The 20,277-nt window shown below is 48.9% G+C and overlaps 1 protein-coding gene across 5 annotated transcripts in view; it reads right to left on the bottom strand.

Moving 5' to 3' along the window:
• Positions 1-20,277, bottom strand: part of rassf4a (Ras association domain family member 4a) — a 299,271-nt gene that overhangs the window by 261,618 nt on the left and 17,376 nt on the right. For 3 of the 5 annotated variants that reach the window (XM_085970404.1, XM_085970408.1, XM_085970401.1), the window contains exon 2: positions 4,232-4,369. The exons of the other annotated variants lie outside the window; for them this stretch is intronic. The gene's annotated coding sequence lies outside the window, so the exon portion shown is untranslated. The remainder of the gene's footprint in view (positions 1-4,231; positions 4,370-20,277) is intronic. 5 annotated transcript variants of the gene reach the window in all.

The raw sequence follows: 20,277 nt of genomic DNA, 5'->3' as shown, positions 1-20,277 counted from the left end.
CCTGTAATCATCTGGCATTATTCTCTGACTATATATGCTGTGCCTATATGCATCTCTTCACTTCACCTGACGAAGGAGCAGCGCTCTGAAAGCTTGTGATTTCAAATAAAGCTGTTGGACTATAACCTGGTGTTGTGTGACTTCTTACATTTGTCCACCCCAGTCCAACACCGGCATCTCCACATCATACCTATTATACACTGCTACAAGATCACCTCTCAGTTACCAAAAACCCAAGATTTTCTCATTTTTCTTCGACACTGGAGATCAGCCTCATGGCTCTTCTCCAAACCACCTCTAGGGCTTGAATTCCTCCCTCGTGTCTCGGTGACCAGAACTGGGGCAAAGTACTCAAGCTGCGATCTGTCTAGAACTTTATACAGCTTGACTACAAGGCAGTGGCCTACCTCAAGAGTTCAGATGACAATGATAAATTGTACAAGTTGAGCTCTCACTGCCCTTGATATAATCAAAATTCCTCATTGTCGTACTGCCGTATAAATGATGTGTCTGGACGTCTACTATATATTTTATTTTCTTCAAGTGAATAAGAAGCCTATGCAATACAGGATACTGTACTACAGAATCAGAATAACAGGAGCAGTTAAAGAACAGGAGTCTGGGTTTGTTACTATTACAAACATCGGTCTCAATTTTGTGTTTTATAAATTACATTTGAGGTTGCGTAAAGACAAATGATTTGATTAATGCAAAGAATCGTTCATTTGAATATAGTCATTGACAAGTTCATTCATTTAACTCAATAGACCGATTCACAGTGATATGTCGAGGTGCAAAGGCTGCAGTTCTCTTTATCCAGATGTCTCACATGTTGCACTGCACAACTAATTATTGTTCACCTTGCATTTATTCAACTGAAGTTGTGTTTTACAAAACCAGGATTTAACCAGCATCTTTCAGACAACAAAAATTCAAGGTGAGGCTGTTCAGGTAAATTTATAAAGGGAATTACTGTCAGTATCACAAGTAGAACATCAATCAGATCCCATGTGACCTGATTACGTCTGAAACATTGGGCCAGAAATTCGGGTCCCCACAGGTGAGTACGCGCTGGGTACTCACGCGTAGGCCCAACGAAAGTGCCGGTTTCGTGCATGCACTGCGCATGTGCGGGAAATCGGAACTTCCGATCCCTTAAAGGAAGGGGTTCACAGGTCGAACGCGTGCGCCGGAGAGGCAGTGCGTACGCCTGGAACTTCCGTTTTTTTTTACAGGTTTCTCCAGGAGTGTAAGTCTCCAGCAGCTATGCTTTTAAAAAGCAGTCGCAAGGCCTGCTTTTAACAAGGTAAGTGGTGACTTAAGTAAAATTAAAACATTTTTTCCACAGGTTTATTATTTTTAAATACTTTAAAGAAAGGTAAGTTTATTTTTAGCCCCGTTAAAAACTGTAATTAATTTTTTCAAAAATTTAAATTATTGTTTAAAATAGTTATTTTATGTAATTTATAGTTATTTTAAAAATGTGATGTTTTAAAAAAAAATTATTTGAAGTTTTAGTTAGGTTTTGGGGCCGATCTCTAATTCATAGGTTTGACAGCTCTTCCTGTCAAATCTATGAATAGAGATTCCCTGCTACCATTGGCTCTCCATGGCACACGTGATCCCAGGGGACGCTTCGAATTAACTGCGCCCCTGGGATACGCAAGCACTGCGCGCCGGCAGTTGGAGGAGGCCCAGGATCGGAATCCCACACGGGGGCCCACAGCTCAACGGCCGGCGCGCTAGGTAAGTGCAGGTCGGGGGCTTGCACCCGCGGGAAGCCTCCGACCCGAATTTCTGGGCTCATCTCTTTTCTCCGCAGATGCTGACTGAATGCTTCCAGTATTTTCTGTTCTCTTTAAATCAGATTTCATGCCTGGCTGTGACATATTGGTTTTAATTTCTAACTCTGTGGCTCGTTGGCATTTATTTTTTTTAACTTTTAATTAAAGTTCTGAAGGTTTAGATCCTCCCTATTCTGTTTGCATGACTCAGCAAATAGTTCAGGCTCCTTGTTCTCACATTTTAATTTGCCAGCCGCTTTCACAGTGTTGAATAGGTTGGTTTGGAGCAGGAAGTGTCAATCAATGAGACTGCAATCCCAGGGATAAAGAGCACATGAATTCAAAGAAAAGGGATCTGTCACATGCTACTTACAGAAAATTAAACATCACAGAATCACAGAAACCCCACAGTGCAGATAGAGGCCATTTCGGCCCATCGAGCCTGCACCGACACATATACCACCCGATCCCCGTAACCCCTACACCAACACATATCCCACCCTATCCCCGTAACCCCACATATTTTAATCCCCCTAACACTATTGTATCATAGCCAATCAACCTAACCCGCACATCTTTGGACTGTGGGAGGAAACCGGAGCTCCCGGAGAAAACCCACGCAAACACGGGGAGAACTGTACAAACTCCACACAGACAGTCACCCGAGGCCGGATTCGAACCCGGGTCCCTGGCGCTGTGAGGCAACAGTGCTAACCACTATGCCATCGCTGGAGACTGCAAACTTACTGCAAGTGGAGATCAGTTGAGAGGGACTCTCTATGACAAGCAAATTTTCCTTTTAACCAGTTGTTAGAAACATAGAAACATAGGAGCAGGAGTCGGCCATTCGGCCCTTTGAGCCTGCTCCGCCATTCAATACGATCTTGGCTGATCCTCTATCTCAATACCATATTCCTGCTCTCTCCCCATACCCCTTGATGCCTTTTGTGTCTAGAAATCTACCTATCTCTTTCTTAAATATATTCAGTGACTTGGCCTCCACAGCTTTCTGTGGTAGAGAATTCCACAGGTTCACCACCCTCTGAGTGAAGAAATTTCTCCTCATCTCAGTCTTAAATGTCCTACCCCGTATCCTGAGACTGTGACCCCTCGTTCTAGACCCCCCAGCCAGGGGAAACATCCTCCCTGCATCCAGTTCCAACTAAGCACACTGTAAAAAGTGTGGCGAGCTAAATGGTCTCCAGCCCCACAAACCCCCTCCCCCCACCCGCCCGCCCCTCCACCACCTCCATGATATCTGCATTCCTCTAATTCTGCCCTCTTGAGCATCCCTGATTATAATCGCTCAACCATTGGTGGCTGCGCCTTCTGTTGCCGAGGCCCTAAGCTCTGGAATTCCCTGCCTAAACCTCTCCGCCTCTCTTTCCTTCTTTAAGACGCTCCTTAAAACCTACCTCTTTGACCAAGCCCTGCCCTAATTTCTCCTTATGTGGCTCGGTGTCAAAGTTTGTTTGATAACGCACCTGTGAAGCGCCTTGCAACGTTCTATTATGTTAAAGGCGCTATATAAATGCAAGTTGTTGTTGTTGCGTTGGAGCAAATATTCGTGTTGCTCCAGCAAGCACACTCTCCGTTTATAATTATTGGGAGACCCAATAATCGGTGATTTTATTTTCCATTTTCATTTTTTCAGTTTTTATTTGAAGTATCAGATTTACTGGCAGAAAGCTGGGGAAAATTTAACGTTTAAAGAACTCAGCTGAAACTTTTAATTATCACGGTTTACTTAGTCTCTTTTATTGGTTACGTAGTTTGCTTTGTGTTCCCAGATTTTTATTGTAAAAACGGAGTCATCTAACAACTACATTAACAGAGTACCTTTGACATAGATCAATGTCCTAAGGCACCTCACAGAGGAATCACAATAGACACTGGGCATAAGTGGAGAGTCAGGAGAAATGAGCAAAGTCTTGGACCAACAGGCAAGTTTTGAGAAGGCATCGGAAATAAAACAAAAAAAGAACATATTTTATAAAGGGAAAACAGGTTACTTCAAATATCAAATTTAAAAGAATTCCTTAAATGTAGAGATTGGGGCTGGGATTTTCCCTTCAACGTTTCTGGCATACATACACCAGGCGTGCATTCCAGGAAGTTCCCAATCCCAAAGCCAGTGCTTTCCAACCATTACAATTAATAATCAGAAAAATCCCAGCCAGCGAGGCAAACTGAGGTAACGTCAGACGCATTAGCTTTGAATTACCAAGAGTCATGCTGAAGGCTGTCTGGCACGACAGAGGATGCAGCTGAGATACTAAAAGGGACAAAGGCAAAGGAGAGGGAGAGGCTAAAGAGAGATCAGAGAAATCAGAGACAGGGTAATAAGTGAGCAGAGCAGGAATTCCAGCAAAGGGAGCAACAGGCCATCATCCAGATAACAGAAATCCCAATAAAGTATGATTAGAATCATCATTTACTCGACATACCTTTTGATGCTATTCTGGAGATTTTCAGATGACCTCACTGGACGCCATTTTCATGTAGCTGAATTATTCAGAGCCAAACCTCACGAGACTCCCAAAATACATGAGATTCAGGGAATTCTGACGGGTCGACAAACTTATCTGTTTGGGGGGTGGAACAAAATCTGTAAAAACTGATTAAGAATAATTTTAAAACTAAAGTTTTATCAGAGGCAATGAAAAGTTAAACAGAGATTGAAGAAGCTGGTCCAGGGAAAAACCAGGCAAAGTCTCTAATCAGACAAGATTAGAACTTCTCATGAAACAATGCATAGTCCGCCCCTCTCCCCCAAACAAACTCTTGTGTCTCTTGCATCTGTGTGTTTCAAACTGTAATGCCCATCCCCAATTTCTCTCCTCTCCAGGGTTACTGCAGTTGGATATGATAATATTCTCACCCAACATCCACACAAACCTTTGAGCCAGAAAGAACAAATTTGCATTTATCTAGCGACTTTCATGTTTCGGGTGGGGGTTGAGTGTACATATTGTGAAACACAAGGTATTGCAATTGTGTGGGACAGACTCGATGGACCAGAGGGTCTTTACCTGGCCGTCATTGTTCTCATGTTTTTAGGACCACCCAATGCTCTTCATAACTAATGACTTTTGCAGTGTAGTCACTGCAGTTATGTAGGCAGTCATTTTGCACACAGGAAAGAACCACAAACATCAAATGAATGACCAGAGAATGTGGCTTTGGTGATGTGGGTTGAGTCACTGGATAGCAATCATTAGGTGAGTGCTCCCCTTCCAAGTCTAGGGGCATTATTTTAGCCCCCACATTCTGGCTGAGATGAAGGAGCTTGACACAGATGAGAGATCAAACCCAAGACATTCCTGATCTGTATCCCTCACACAGTGCACCTGAGCCATCAGGAGAACCTCACTGGACGCCATTTTCATGTAGCTGAATTATTCAGAGCCAAACCTCACGAGACTCCCAAAATACATGAGATTCATGGCACGACTTTTTTTTAATTCATTGGATGTGGGCATCGCTGGCAAGGCCCATATTTATTGCCCATCGGTGGTGGCGAACCACTGCAGTCCATGCTTATTGTCTTGTTAGGCCATTTCAGAGGGCAATTAAGAATCAACCACATTGCTGTGGGTCTGGAGTCACATATCGGCCAGACCAGGTAAGGGCAGTAGATTTCCTTCCCTAAAAGGACATTAGCGAACCAGATGGCTTTTTACAACAATCCAGTAGTTTCATGGTCACCATTACTGATTCGAGCTTTTTAATCCAGATTTATTTAATTAACTGACTTTAAATTCCTGCCGTGGTGGGATTTGAACTCACGTCTCTGAGATCATTAGTCCAGGCCTCTGGATTACAAGACCAGTGAAATAACCACTATGCTACTGTACCCGTAACACGAATCACACGGCGGGTGATACACATTCTTATTTGTGGAGGACTACCTGCTAATTGGAGAGGTACCATCAACGCTGCCTCCGCAAGATCCTGCAAATCCATTGGCGGGATAGGCGCACCAACGTCAGTGTTCTTGCTCAGGCCAACATCCCCAGCATCGAAGCTTTGACCATGCTCGATCAGCTCCGATGGACGGGCCACATTGTCCGCATGCCCAATATGAGACTCCCAAAACAACCGCTCTACTTGGAGCTCTGACATGGCAAGAGAGCCCCAGGTGGGCAGAGGAAATGCTTCAAGGACACCCTCAAAGCCTCCTTGAAAAAGGGTAACATCCCCACCGACACCTGGGAATCCCTGGCCCAAGACCGCACAAAGTGGAGGAGAAGCATCCGGGAAGGCGCCGAACACCTTGAGTCTCTTCGCTGGGCGCAAGCAGAAGCCAAGCGCAATGCAGGCAGCGCAAGGAGCACATGTCAACCCAAGCACCCCACCCACCCGCCCCTTCAACCACCGTCTGCCCCACCTGTGACAGAGACTGTAGGTCCCGCATTGGACTCATCAGTCACCTGAGAACTCATTTTTAATGTGGAAGCAAGTCATCCTCGGTTCCGAGGGACTGCCTAAGAAGAAGGAGGAGAAGAAGAATTGGTTTCTCAAGCACTGCTGCAATCTCACAATTTATAATGCAACTGTGAAAAACTACCACACTCTGGTACAAGATTTGCTGTATTAGACACAACACTCATCTTACTCACTGAATAACCTGCCCTAGGGTAACTGCAACGCAACATTTACTGTATGTTGGGGTTCCCAATAGTACCTTTCTTGCTAATTTTTCTCACCTCCTCTCTTCTTCCTGAATGTGCAGATTCCTTGCTGGCATGTGATGTTGGGCATCTTTTGGCACATAACCTACATGATTATTATTCATTTTTGAACCTTGACAGGCAACCACAGTAGGCATCCTGGCCCAGCCCAACCTGCCCAATCAGACATAGAAACATAGAAGATAGGAGCAGGAGTAGGCCATTCGGCCCTTCGAGCCTGCTCCGCCATTCAACGAGATCATGGCTGATCATCCAAACCCTAGCACCCGGTCCCTACACCGACAGCCATCCCACACAAGCCCTATCCCCGTAACCCCGTAACCCCACGTATTTAATCCCCCCCTAACACTAAGGGCCAATTTTTGTCATGGCCAATCAACCTAACCCGCACATCTTTGGACTGTGGGAGGAAACCGGAGCACCCGGAGGAAACCCACGCAAACACATCTGTGCATTTCCAGCATTGGTTACTGGGTAGTGATCGGGAACAGACTATTCCCCTCCCTATCCCAGGGATACTTTAACCAACTCGAGCAAACTTATTGCTGCGCTGGTTGAGGTGAGCTGATTCAACATAATGGCATTTCTCTCTGCACGCCAACACCTTAATTTGGAGACGGATACACAAAATACAATCTTCCATTGGTACACTTCTCCATATAAAATGCCAATGTACAATAAGCTTCACAACTGGTGACAACAGAAAATGCTGGAAAAACTCAGCAGGCCAGGCAACATCCGTGGAGAGAAAATAGAGTCAACGTTTCGGGTCAAAACCCTTTGTCAAGACTGAAAAAGCACAGGAAATGAAATAGATTAAGAGGCCAGGCTGGGCGAGAACAAAAGAGAAGTGAAGAGACATTAAGAGGTATTCAAAACCAGACGAGATGGTGAGAGGACTAGTGGAGACAAAAGACGGCTCTAGATTAGGTGTGAAATGCGCTGGCTTCACATCTGATGAACAAGGCTTCATGTTATGGCAGTTTTACATTAACTATTGGCAGCAGTGTGGTACTCCTGCACTTAGCAGCAGTGAAAGGACCTCATCTCCAGAGAACAGATCGCAAATAAGAGACCCATTTCCATGGGCCTCGAGAGGTGCATTTGGGTCTCCACTCAAAGACAACACCAGGCCGAGAAGCTAGATTCCCTCCCTTTTAGGAATGGGAATCACAGGCCTTTAGCCTCCTGATTAAAAGCAGTGGCAGGAGGAAAACTAAATGGCGGGGGGGGCGGTGGGCAGCAGGGTGCATAGTGTTTGTCAGTCTCCATTTGGGGACTGTGCCTCTGGGACCTTCTCGACAATGTGATAAAAGTGTCGCTAAGCAACAGCGTCAAGTACCACATATGCAAGGGGTGGGGGGGAACAACTACAGTAAGGTACAAAAACGTGAAGTGAAGTAAATCATTTTGAAAACCCTGAAACATCTGATACGGGGCTCCGTTAAATTACATGTTCACTATCATTTCTAATACATTCAGCAGCTAACAAACAAAAATGGAATCATCTTTAAAACTGCGTTTATACTGTGCAAAGCGCAAAACTCATGCTTGCCTGCAGTTCTACGGTCTGGGTCAGGAAAGACCTGTTTTTTAAAAAAAAATGGCAGTCACGTTAGCGAATTTAGCAGATTTACCATGGTGTTGCAGTCGGCTGAGCAAAGCCAGGTGATGCCAGCACAGGTCTTGCATAGTATAGAAGCAGCTTAAGACCCTAAGCGTTCAGGACAGCGGGTAAAGTCAATTACATTTCCCTAGGTTTAGTAAAAACAAATTGTATTTAGCAAGTCCACACATTTTCATGTGGTCTAACAGTTGGGTATTCGGTTTTCAATTAAGACGGCCATACACAAGTCATCATCTTGAGCAAGGAAATCAGTTTAAGCAGGCCCCAGTCTACTGAACTGCACTGCTAAGGCAGGCTGTCTGCAGGGATTGCACATTCCCGATCCCAGGCCAAAGAGAGATGAGCACGCTTCCCAATAGCCAGCCCTGGATTCATGCTTGGCTGTGGCCAACTTTGAAGCTTGTACGTGGAATGAACATTTGGCCTCAGGATAACAGAGATGTCACAAAGCAGATTATGAAAAGATCACAAATAGATACAGAATTGGAATGACAATCTCTGCTCATCCATCCACAGACCCTCCAGGCCCCCATCGTAGAATTTAACTTTCTTAAATGCTGCCCCATGAAGATGTCCATTCAATGCGTTGATCAATCTTTGTGTAGAAAAATTTCCCGACATCAGACCAAGATTTGCCCTTCACTAGCATGAAGCTGTGGCATGTGCTTGAAACACTGTTTGTTTCTATCCTATTTACTATTTTATTATTCTATGGGGGGTCAGCTGTGACTCAGTGGGTAGCACTCTCACCTCGGAGTCAGGAAGGTTGTGGGCTCAAGTCCCACGCCAGAGATGTGAGCAAAAAATCTAGGCCGACACTCCAGTGCAGTGCTGAGGGAGTGCTGCACTGCCGGAGGTGCCGTCTTTCAGATAACATTAAACCGAGGCTCCGTCTTCCCTCTCAGGTGGATGTAAATGATCCCATGGCACTATTTCAAAGAGCAGGGAGTTCTCCCCAGTGTCCTGGCCAATATTTGTCCTTTAACCAACACCTAAAAAAAACCCCCAGATTATCTGGTCATTATCTTATTGCTACTTGTGAGGCGTTGGCTGCCATGTTTCCCACATAACAGTGACTACACTTCAAAAATACTTCATTGGCTCTAAAGCGCTATAGGAGGTCCTGAAAGGCGCTATATAAATGCAAGTCTTTATTTTATGTTATATACCTGTACAAGATCACCCCTCAGTTGCACATTTTCAAGGTTGAATGGCCCAATTTTTACAGTCTTTCCTCGAATGTCAGGGATAGTAGCGTGGGTCTTCTCTGCATTGGCTCGTTAGCTTGAGTGCCTTCCTTTCTGTCTCAGTGACCAGAACTGGGTACAGCACCAAGGTATGGTTTGATCAATGCACTACCAAGTTCAAGCAAGAGCTCTACAGACTTATAATATATTGTTTAGGCTACATGGTTCAGCAATTTATTTGCTTTGCTGATTTTTTTTTAATTCATTGATGGGATGTGGGCGTCGCTGGCTGGCTAGGCCTGCATTTAGTGCCCATCCCTAATTGCCCTTGAGAAGATGGTGGTGAGCCGCCTTCTTGAACCGCTGCAGTCCATATGGTGTAGGTACACCCACAATGCTGTTAGGATGGGAGTTCCAGGATTTTGGCCCAGCGACAGTGAAGGAACGGCGATACAGGTCCAAGTCAGGATGGTGTGTGGCTTGGAGGGGAACTTGTAGGTGATGATGTTCCCATGCGTCTGCTGCCCTTGTCCTTCTAAGTGGTAGAGGTCGCGGGTTTGGAAGGTGCTCTTGAAGGAGCTTTGGCGAGTTGCTGCAGTGCATCTTGTAGATGGTACACACTGCAGCCACAGTGCGCCGGTGGTGAAGGGAGTGAATGTTGAAGGTGGCGGATGGAGTGCCAATCAAGCGGGCTGCTTTATCCTGAATGGTGTCGAGCTTCTTGAGTGTTGTTGGAGCTGCACTCATCCAGGCAAGTGGAGAGTATTCCATCACACTCCTGACTTGTGCCTTGTAGATGGTGGAAAGGCTTTGGGGAGTCAGGAGGTGAGACACTCGCCGCAGAATTCCCAGCCTCTGGCCTGCCTTTGTAGCCACAGTATTTATATGGCTGGTCCAGTTCAGTTTCTGATCAATGGTAACCCCCAGGATGTTGATAGTGGGGGATTCAGCGATGGTAATGCCATTGAATGTCAAGGGGAGATGGTTAGAGTCTCGCTTGTTGGAGATGGTCATTGCCTGGCACTTATGTGGTGCGAATGTTACTTGCCACTTGTCAGCCCAAGTCTGAATGTTGTCCAGGTCTTGCTGCATATGGACACGGACTGCGTCAGTATCTGACGAGCCTCGAATGGTGCTGAACAATGTGCAATCATCAGCGAACATCCCCACTTCTGACCTTATGATGGAGGGAAGGTCATTGATGAAACAGCTGAAGATGGTTGGGCCTAGGACACTGCCCTGAGGAACTCCTGCAGTGATGTCATGTGATTGAGATGAATGACCTCCAACAACCACAGCCAACTTCCTTTATGCTAGGTATGATTCCAACCAATGGAGAGTTTTCCCCTTGATTCCCATTGACTTCAGTTTTGCTAGGGCTCCTTGATGCCACACTCGATCAAATGCTGCCTTGATGTCAAGGGCAGTCACTCTCACCTCACCTCTTGAGTTCAGCTCTTTTGCTGTTCTGCAGTGCTCGGGAACATTGAGCATTGAATATACTAAAACACTTAGGGGGGAAAATTCGGTATCGCCCATTTTGGGGCGCTAATATCAGCCGGGCACAAAGTTTAGCGCCCGGCGCTAATTATCACCTCCGACTGCAAAATTCACCTCTATCGTTCCTGGTGGTGATTTGAGCACTAAATCAGGCGCTACACACCTCTCTTAGGGCGCTAACGTCGGGGAGCGAGGCGCTACCTCAGGGTGTTGCCGAAGCTCAGGCGATATCAGTTACCATGGAAGCCAGGCAGACTGGCGCCGTCCAGTTCTTAAAGGGGAGGGGCCATCTTGCTGGCCAGCCACACCCTGCTCATTGCAGCTTGAATCTCGGCCTGGAGAGACCTCGAAAGCAATTGCGTTGGAAGCACTAATGGATAGGCCCAGGGAGAGCTCGGCGCTTAGGAACCTCAAAAGTGGTGCTGAGGGCCAAAATTCCTTAGGACAGTGTTAAATCTCTCCAGATGTCTCTCGCCCTCTCAACCTGCGTGTACCAAAAACTTTGCTAAGAAGAAAAGGCAGGAAGCGCCCGCCTTTAAATAGCGCTCCCCCAGCCCCTTCCCGACTTGAAAACGTTCCCCTCTACCTGTCGTTCCTAGCAGCAGGCACGAAGACAGGGGCGCGACTCAATATCCGGTCCGTGGTGTTGCACGCTCAACTGACGTTGCGATCGTGGCGGTAGTGTTTAGCGCCACCACAAAATGACTGGTCAATTTCGCGAGTGCTAACTAACCGAATTTTTCCCCCTTAGATCGCTTTCAACTTCACCTCAGGTATTTTGCTTCAATTTATAGATTACTTGAGTTACTCAAATTTTTAGAAACACAGAAACATAGAAAAATAGGAGCAGGAGTCGGCCATTCGGCCCTTCGAGCCTGCTCCACCATTCAATATGATCATGGCTGATTCTCTATCTCAATACCATATTCCCGCTCTCTCCCCATACCCCTTGATGCCTTTTGTGTCTAGAAATCTATCTATCTCCTACCTAAATATATTCAGTGACTTGGCCTCCACAGCCTTCTGTGGTAGAGAATTCCACAGGTTCACCACCCTCTGAGTGAAGAGATTTCTCCTCATCTCAGTCCTAAATGTCCTACCCTGTATCCTGAGACTATGACCCCTCATTCTAGACCCCCCAGCCAGGGGAAACATCCTCCCTGCAGCCAGTCTGTCTAGCTCTGTCAGAATTTTATACGTTTCAATGAGATCCCCTCTCATTCTTCTAAACTCTAGTGAATACAGGCCTAGTCAACCCAATCTCCTCATACGACAGTCCTGCCATCCCAGGAATCAGTCTGGTGAACCTTCGCTGCACTCTCTCTATGGCAAGTATATCCTTTCTTAGGTAAGGAGACGAAAACTACACACAGTACTCCAGGTGTGGTCTCACCAAGGCCCTGTACAGCTGTAGTAAGACATCCTTGCTCCTGTACTCAAATCCTCTTGCAATGAAGGCCAATGTACCATTTGCCTTCCTAACTGCTTGCTGCACCTGCATGTTTGCTTTCAGTGACTGGTGTACAAGGACAGCCAGGTCCCTTTGTACATCAGCATTTCCCAATCTATCACCATTTAAATAATACTCTACCTTTCTTCCTATGTTATTCAACAGTGGATATGTTCCAGTGTAATGAGTTCTACTCCTCAGCAATAGCCTTTGGGACACGGGCAAAATAATCTGTTGAGGTGCAGCTCAGCTCTTTGTGCCGACGAGTTACCTCAACAGTTGTTCAAGCAGCTCTGGAGTTCATTACGTCAGACCATAAAACTTAAGATTTGATCATCCCAATAGGAGTATCAGAACAGGAGGAGGCCATTCAGCCCCTCGTGCCTGTTCCGCCATTCGATTAGATCATGGCTGATCTGTATCTTAACTCCATCTATCTACCTTGGTTCCGCAGCCCTTAATACTAGGTATCCAATTACTTAGCGTGCCACAGAAGATGTCATCTTGGAACCAATTCAACCTCAAAGTGGTCCATAAGGAGGATAGTCACTAGTTGCTTTGGACAACCAATAAGTTTAGGTGTCAGCCCTCACCAGATGAGCAACAAATACCAGGAACTACTCATGAGCAGCACGGTGAGCTTAACAACTCACTATAAAATGTCTCAGTGCGTTGCCACAATCTTGGTGACCAGAATGTGGACACATACCATACGTCAAACAGTGGTTCCATCAATTCAAAGGGCAAAGCTTCAGCAGCAACATCCTGCCTCTTTACAACCCAAGATTGGTAGGTATCAAACCCCCAATATATCAGAACGTGTTCTCGTACCTGGTCTCCAAGTAGCAGCCTCCAGCAGCTGGCATTCCAAGCCTCAGCGTTTCAGCAGCTTTATAATGGGCGTGTACCTTTAGCACGGTGAAAGGACCTACAAAGGGACCGCTGGGATTGGTCAACCACTTTGACATTCAGTGCTGGATACCAAGTCTGCTCAACGCCAACTGCTTAACCCAAGTCTTCACACGAGAGGCTTTGCCAAAGAGATTAAAAACAGAAAGAGAGCGATAAACAATGGCATTTAAGTCAGAGGTGATGATACTTCAGGAAGTAATAGTCATTTTTGGTACACAGCATCTGTTGAGGATGCCATTCAAGGAATATTTCCTTGATGTGTTTTATCTGGAGTTGGTCAGACTGCAGTCAGAAATTGGATTTGATTTTTACTGGAATGTTGCATTGATTTTTGAGAAAAAAAATAGCCTGTGTTCCGTCAGTATCATATCTGCAGTTTCATTGGAATGAGTTAAAGGAGTGAGTGGACTTCTGGCTCCCTATCTACTTGCAGAAGGAGAAAAGGCCACTCATGTCAAAGTGAACCTCTGTTAACATTTTCCTGACATTTGCACTGAAAAGGAAACTCATCCAACTGCCAAATTATGATTCCTCTATTAGGATTGCCTCCCCACAGAGTACGGCCATATTTTATTATGAAGATTGCATTCATACAAGCTACCCACATTCGACCTTAGCCTCATAAACAAACAGCAGTGTTTGCTGTTGTCCAGCCACAGAGTCTGATGTGTCGAGACTCACTTCTGCTCTTTCTTGCTTTACCACATATGTAACAGTGAACCTATCACCACCCTCATCGTAAATTTGGACAGTTTTCTGTTTGCTTGTTCCTGCTGGTATCCTTTAAAAATGACATGTAAATGTTGGAAAAACTCAGCTGGCCAGGCAACATCCGTGGAGAGAAATTAGAGTCGACGTTTCGGGTCTAACCCTTTTTCAAACTGGAAAGGAAATGAAATAGATTGAAAGGCAGGGCTGGGAGAGAACAAAAGAAGTGAAGAGACATTAAGAGGTATTCAAAACGAGACGAGATGGTGATAGGACTAGTGGAGACAAAAGGCGGCTCAGATTAGCTGTGAAATGTTCTGGCAGAATGAGAGACAGCTGCCATGTGGGAGAGAGAAAAAAAAAAGAAAAGGGGTGGGGGGAGGGAAAAATCAAAACAAAGGGGTGGATAAAAGATATAAGTAAAAATGTAATGGGGGCTGAGGTTATGATCTGAAATTGTTGAACTCGATATTGAGCCCAGAAGGCTGCAAAGTGCCTAATCGGAAGATGAGGTGCTGTTCCTCGAGTTTACGTTGAGCTTCCGTGGAACAATGCAAGAGCCCGAGGACGGTGAGGTCCGGGTGGGAATGGAGCAGTGAATTAAAGACAGGCGACCGGAAGCTCGGGGTCACCCTTACGGACTGAACGGAGGTGTTCCGCAAAGCGGTCACCCAATCTGCGTTTGGTCTCCCCAATTTAGAGGAGACCGCATCGTGAGCAGCGAATACAGTATACTAGATTGCAAGAAGTACAAGTAAATCGCTGTTTCACCTGGAAGGGGTGTTTGGGGCCCTGGACAGTGGGAAGGGGGGAGGTATAGGGGCAGGTGTTACATCTCCTGCGCTTGCACGGGAAGGTGCCAGGCGAAGGGGAAGGGGTGCTGGGGGTGATAGAGGAGTGGACTAGGGTGTCTCGGAGGGAGCGGTCCCTACGGAATGCTGAAAGGGGAGGGGAAGATGCGTTTGGTGGTGGGATCACTTTGGAGGTAGCGGAAATGGCGGAGGATGATCCGTTGAATGTGGAGGCTGGTGGGGTGAAAGGTGAGGACAAGGGTGATGCGCTATCAATAACTCAAAAGACTGAGATTAAGCGAGTAACTAACAGGCTTTTATTAACAAGAGAATGAAGGTGTGCCTCGAGTGGTCGACCGGTCCAGAATACAGAGGGACTGTGGAGCTGTCACCTTTATACCTGGACTCGTGGGAGGAGTCAGCCGAGACATGTACAGGCATGTACACAGTGGAATACAAACAGTGGTTTACCACATTCACCCCTTGTTTAAAATTGAGTCCGGCGGGGTGAAGTGTATTAAAAGTTAGTGTATTGGAGTCTCTCTGGAGGTCTTCTCTGCCGCTGTGATCGACGTGGCGACGGCAGGGGTAGTGAAGCTTCCGGTGTCGAGTCCCGCGTAGGCTGGGGCACTGGTGTGTAGTCCTCGTAGGTGTCGAGCGGGTCGCGGGGCCCAGGCCTGCCATCTGCTGGGGCTGGATATCGGATCGTGGGGGGGGGGGGTGGTAGTGGGTAGTGGATTACTGCGGCCCCCGAGGGTGCGAGGTCTCGTATGGAGACTGTCTCCTCCCGCCCGTCCGGGTACGCAATGTAAGCATACTGGGGGTTGGCGTGGAGGAGGTCGACCCTCTCGACCAGGGGGTCCGTTTTATGGGTCCTCACGTGTCTTCTCAGTAGGACCGGCCCTGGGGACGTCAGCCATGGCGGTAGCGATGTCCCCGATGTGGACTTCCTTGGGAAGACAAACATTTTCTCATGAGGGGTGGTGTTAGTGGCGGTGCAGAGCAGTGACCGAATAGAGTGGAGCGCATCGGGGAGCACATCCTGCCAGCGGGAGGTCGGAAGGCCCCTAGACTTTAAGGCTAGCAGGGCGGCCTTCCAAACTGTCGCATTCTCTCTTTCCACCTGTCCGTTCCCCCGGGGGTTGTAACTGGTGGTTGTGGTAAACCACTTTTATCGTTACGCTATAGTTATCACTGTTGTATTGTTATCACCGTTATCACTGTTGTATCACGATACGAGGTCGCCTCTTGTCGCGCTGTTATACCTGGGCTGACCACCTCCGACTCCGCCCATGGCTCCACCTACCTGCCCAGGTATAAAGGTAGTCGACTGGCTGGTATTCCTCCTTGTTGGACCCGATCACCCACGAGGGTGGGCTCTGTTATTTAGTCAATAAAAACCTTTAGTTACGTTCCTAACTCGTCGCTTTTTATTGGACGAATTGATAGGTATATCAATTTTATTGACTAAATTTTAAAGATGTCTACTACTGGCCAGCCAGAAGCCCTCCCAGAAGCACAGCCACACCAGCCGGCTTGGCTGCAAGCCCTCAAACCACCGTACCTGGATCTAAACCCACAGGCAGCAAACGCAGCCCTCAACTTCAAACACTGGCTGGACTGCTTCGAATCCTACCTGGAAGAATCCGGCGCCCCGCAGAGATCCAAACTAAGACTTCTGAACGCCCAAGCAAGCCCGAGAGTATACGCACTCATACAGGACACGACTACGTACGAGGCCGCTATCAACCTACTGAAACAGCAGTACCGCAGCCCGGTAAATTACATGTACACCAGGCACCTCCTAAGATCCCGCCCGCAACAGCCAGGAGAGTCTGTAGCTGAATTTTTACGGGCGCTAAGAGCACTCGGCAGGAACTGTGACTTTAAAGCGGTGACGGCTGTTGAAAATACGGAAGATAATATCCGCGATGCCTTTGTGAAAGGCCTACGGTCCGACTACTCACGGCAAAGACTGCTTGAAGCTAAAGACCTCGACCTGGACAAACCTGAAGCCCTCGCTCTCTCCCTGGAGGTGGCCCATCAGGACCAGGAGGCGTTTTCCAGGTACTGCTCGCGACCCTGGGACTCGGGCCCGACCCCTACCGCAATACCCTTCGCAGCGCCGCCCCCGGGACCTACCTCAGCGTCGGCGTCTCGGACCCGACCGGGCCCGCCACCCCCGGTACCGGCTCCGACATCGGGCACCCGCGATCGGGCCGCCGGCTGCTTCTTTTGCGGCCAGGAGAAGCACCCGAGGTCGCGCTGCCCAGCCAGGAACTCTACCTGCACAACCTGCAGGAAGAAAGGCCATTTCTCTAAGGCCTGCAGGAGCGGATCTTCAGAGGCCAGCAGTGCCTCATGCGAACTGTGGGGGCGGCCATCTTCTTTCACGGCAACTGAGGCCAGTATCCCCACACGTGAGTCATGGGGGTGGCCATCTTTGATCAAGGCAACCGACCCCAATAGTGCCTCATGTGAGTTATGGGGGCAGCCATCTTCTCCGCCATTTTGTCCTACCTCGTGGGAGACGCCATTTTACCCACCACGCCCGACTGCCACCGGGCCCCCGGACCCGACGACCGCCTCGCCCGCAGACGACAACGACTCGCTTACCTACACGCTAGCCTCCGTCACTCTGGATCAAGCCCGCCCACACCACCTGTCCAAGTCGATGATGGACATCAAAGTAAACGGCCACGCCACGACCTGCCTGTTCGACAGCGGAAGCACGGAGAGCTTCATCCACCCAGACACGGTGAGCCACTACTCCCTCCCTGTCCTGCCAACGCGCAACCGAATCTCGATGGCATCGAGGTCCGCCACGGACATTAGCGGCTACTGTGCTGTGACCTTGTCGGTTAAGGGTACAGAGTATAAAAACTTTAAACTCCTCGTCCTCCCCCAGCTCTGCGCTGCCGTCCTACTAGGGCTGGACTTCCAATCCCACCTCCAAAGTGTAACCCTAGCATACGGTGGACCCCTCCCCCCACTCACAGTCGACAACCAGCGAAGGTTAAACCGCCCACCGCGTAACACCTGCAGCCTATCCACCCTCAAGGTGCCGCCACCTTCCCTGTTCGCTAACCTCACCCCCGACTGCAAACCCGTCGCTACCAAGAGCAGGCGGTACAGCGCTGGGGACAGAGCTTTCATTAGCTCTGAGGTGCAGCGTCTCCTGAAGGAGGGCATCATCGAGGGGAGCAACAGCCCCTGGCGTGCCCAGGTCGTGGTCGTTAAGACCGGCGATAAAAATTGCCTGGTCATCGACTACAGCCAGACCATAAACAGATACACCCAGCTGGACGCATACCCCCTTCCCCGCATATCTGACATGGTCAATCAGATTGCACAATACCGCGTATTCTCGACCATCGACCTTAAGTCGGCCTACCACCAACTCCCTATCCACCCCGAGGACCGCCAGTACACCGCCTTCGAGGCGAATGGGCGCCTATACCACTTCCTTAGGGTCCCCTTCGGTGTCACCAACGGGGTCTCGGTCTTCCAAAGGGAGATGGACCGGATGGTTGACCAGAACGGACTGCAGGCCACATTCCCCTACCTAGATAACGTCACCATCTGCGGCCGCGACCGGCAGGACCACGACGTGAATCTGGAGAAATTCCTCCGTACAGCCCAACGGCTGAACCTCACCTACAATAAGGAGAAATGTGTGTTTAACACCTCGCGCCTTGCCATCCTTGGCTGTGTAGTAGAGAACGGACTCATCGGCCCCGACCCCGAAAGAATGCGCCCCCTCATGGAGCTACCCCTCCCCCACTGCCCTAAGGCACTTAAGAGAACCCTGGGGCTCTTCGCCTACTATGCCCAATGGGTGCCCAATTATGCGGACAAAGCCAGACCCCTCATGAAGTCCACATCCTTCCCCCTTACGGAGGAAGCGTGCGCAGCCTTCTCCCTCATTAAGGGAGACATTGCCAAGGCCACTATGCACGCAGTGGATGAGTCCATCCCCTTCCAAGTCGAGAGCGATGCATCCGACTTCGCCCTAGCCGCCACCCTTAACCAGGAGGGGAGACCGGTGGCCTTCTTCTCAAGGACCCTACAGGGCCCTGAGATCCGACACTCGTCGGTCGAGAAGGAGGCCCAGGCGATTGTGGAGGCGGTACGACGCTGGAGGCACTACCTGGCAGGCAAACGATTTACCCTCCTTACCGACCAACGTTCGGTCGCTTTTATGTTTAATAACAAGCTGAGGGGCAAAATCAAGAATGACAAGATCTTGAGGTGGAGAATCGAGCTCTCCACCTACGATTATGATATCTTGTACCGGCCAGGTAAGCTGAACGAACCCCCCGATGCTCTGTCACGAATTACATGCGCCAGCGCGCAAAGTGATAGACTTCAGACCCTCCACAACGACCTCTGCCACCCCGGGGTCACCAGACTTTACCACTTCATTAAGGCCCGCAACCTGCCCTACTCCATCGAGGAGGTCAGGACCATAACCAGGAACTGCCAGACCTGCGCCGAGTGCAAACCGCACTTCTTTAGGCCGGACAGAGCAAGCCTGATCAAGGCCACCCGCCCCTTCGAGCGCCTGAGCATCGACTTTAAGGGGCCCCTCCCGTCCTCTGACCGTAATGTGTACTTCCTCAACATTGTTGATGAGTACTCCCGTTTCCCCTTTGCCTTCCCCTGCCCAGACATGACCAGTACCACGGTCATTAAATGCCTGAACGACCTCTTCGCCTTGTTCGGGTTCCCAAACTATATACATAGTGACCGGGGCTCCTCTTTCATGAGCGAGGAACTCCGTCAGTTCCTACTAGCGAGAGGTATTGCAGCAAGTAGGACCACCAGCTACAACCCCCAAGGGAACGGCCAGGTGGAAAGAGAGAACGCGACGGTATGGAAGGCCGTCCTCTTAGCCTTAAAGTCTAAGGGCCTCCCAACCTCCCGCTGGCAGGAAGTCCTCCCGACAGCGCTGCACTCCATCCGGTCACTACTTTGCACTGCCGTTAACGCCACCCCCCATGAACGAATGTTTGTTTTCCCCAGGAAGTCGACTACGGGAACCACTCTACCAACCTGGCTGACCTCTCCGGGGCCCGTCTTGCTGCGAAAGCACGTGAGGGCCCATAAAACAGACCCCCTGGTCGAAAGGGTGAACCTCCTGCACGCCAACCCCTAGTACGCCTACGTGGCTTACCCAGACGGGCGGGAGGACACTGTCTCCTTACGAGACCTCGCACCCTCGGGCACTCCGGAGACACCACCTTTACCCCACCCCACCACCCCCCCAATTCCAGCCCAGGTAGACGGCATGCCGGAACCCCACGAGCCTTCGCCGACCACGCAGACACCAGCACTAACACCGGATAATGCAGCACCGCCGCTGCGACGATCGGAGAGGCTTACGAGGCCTCCGGACAGACTGACATACCAGAACTGGTAGTACACTTCACCCCGCCGGACTCAAATCTAAACAAGGGGTGAATGTGGTAAACCACTTTTATCGTTACACTATAGTTATCACTGTTGTATTGTTATCACCGTTATCACTGTTGTATCACGATACGAGGTCGCCTCTTGTCGCGCTGTTATACCTGGGCTGACCACCTCCGACTCCGCCCATGGCTCCACCTACCTGCCCAGGT

The sequence above is a fragment of the Somniosus microcephalus genome, chromosome 29 (genome assembly GCF_052327205.1).
Source record: "Somniosus microcephalus isolate GS21.2 chromosome 29, FLI_Smic_1.0, whole genome shotgun sequence".
In the NCBI taxonomy this organism is placed as follows: Eukaryota; Metazoa; Chordata; class Chondrichthyes; order Squaliformes; family Somniosidae; genus Somniosus; species Somniosus microcephalus.
Note: the sequence above shows the minus strand (reverse complement) of the source record. Positions and strands in the feature narration are given on the sequence as shown.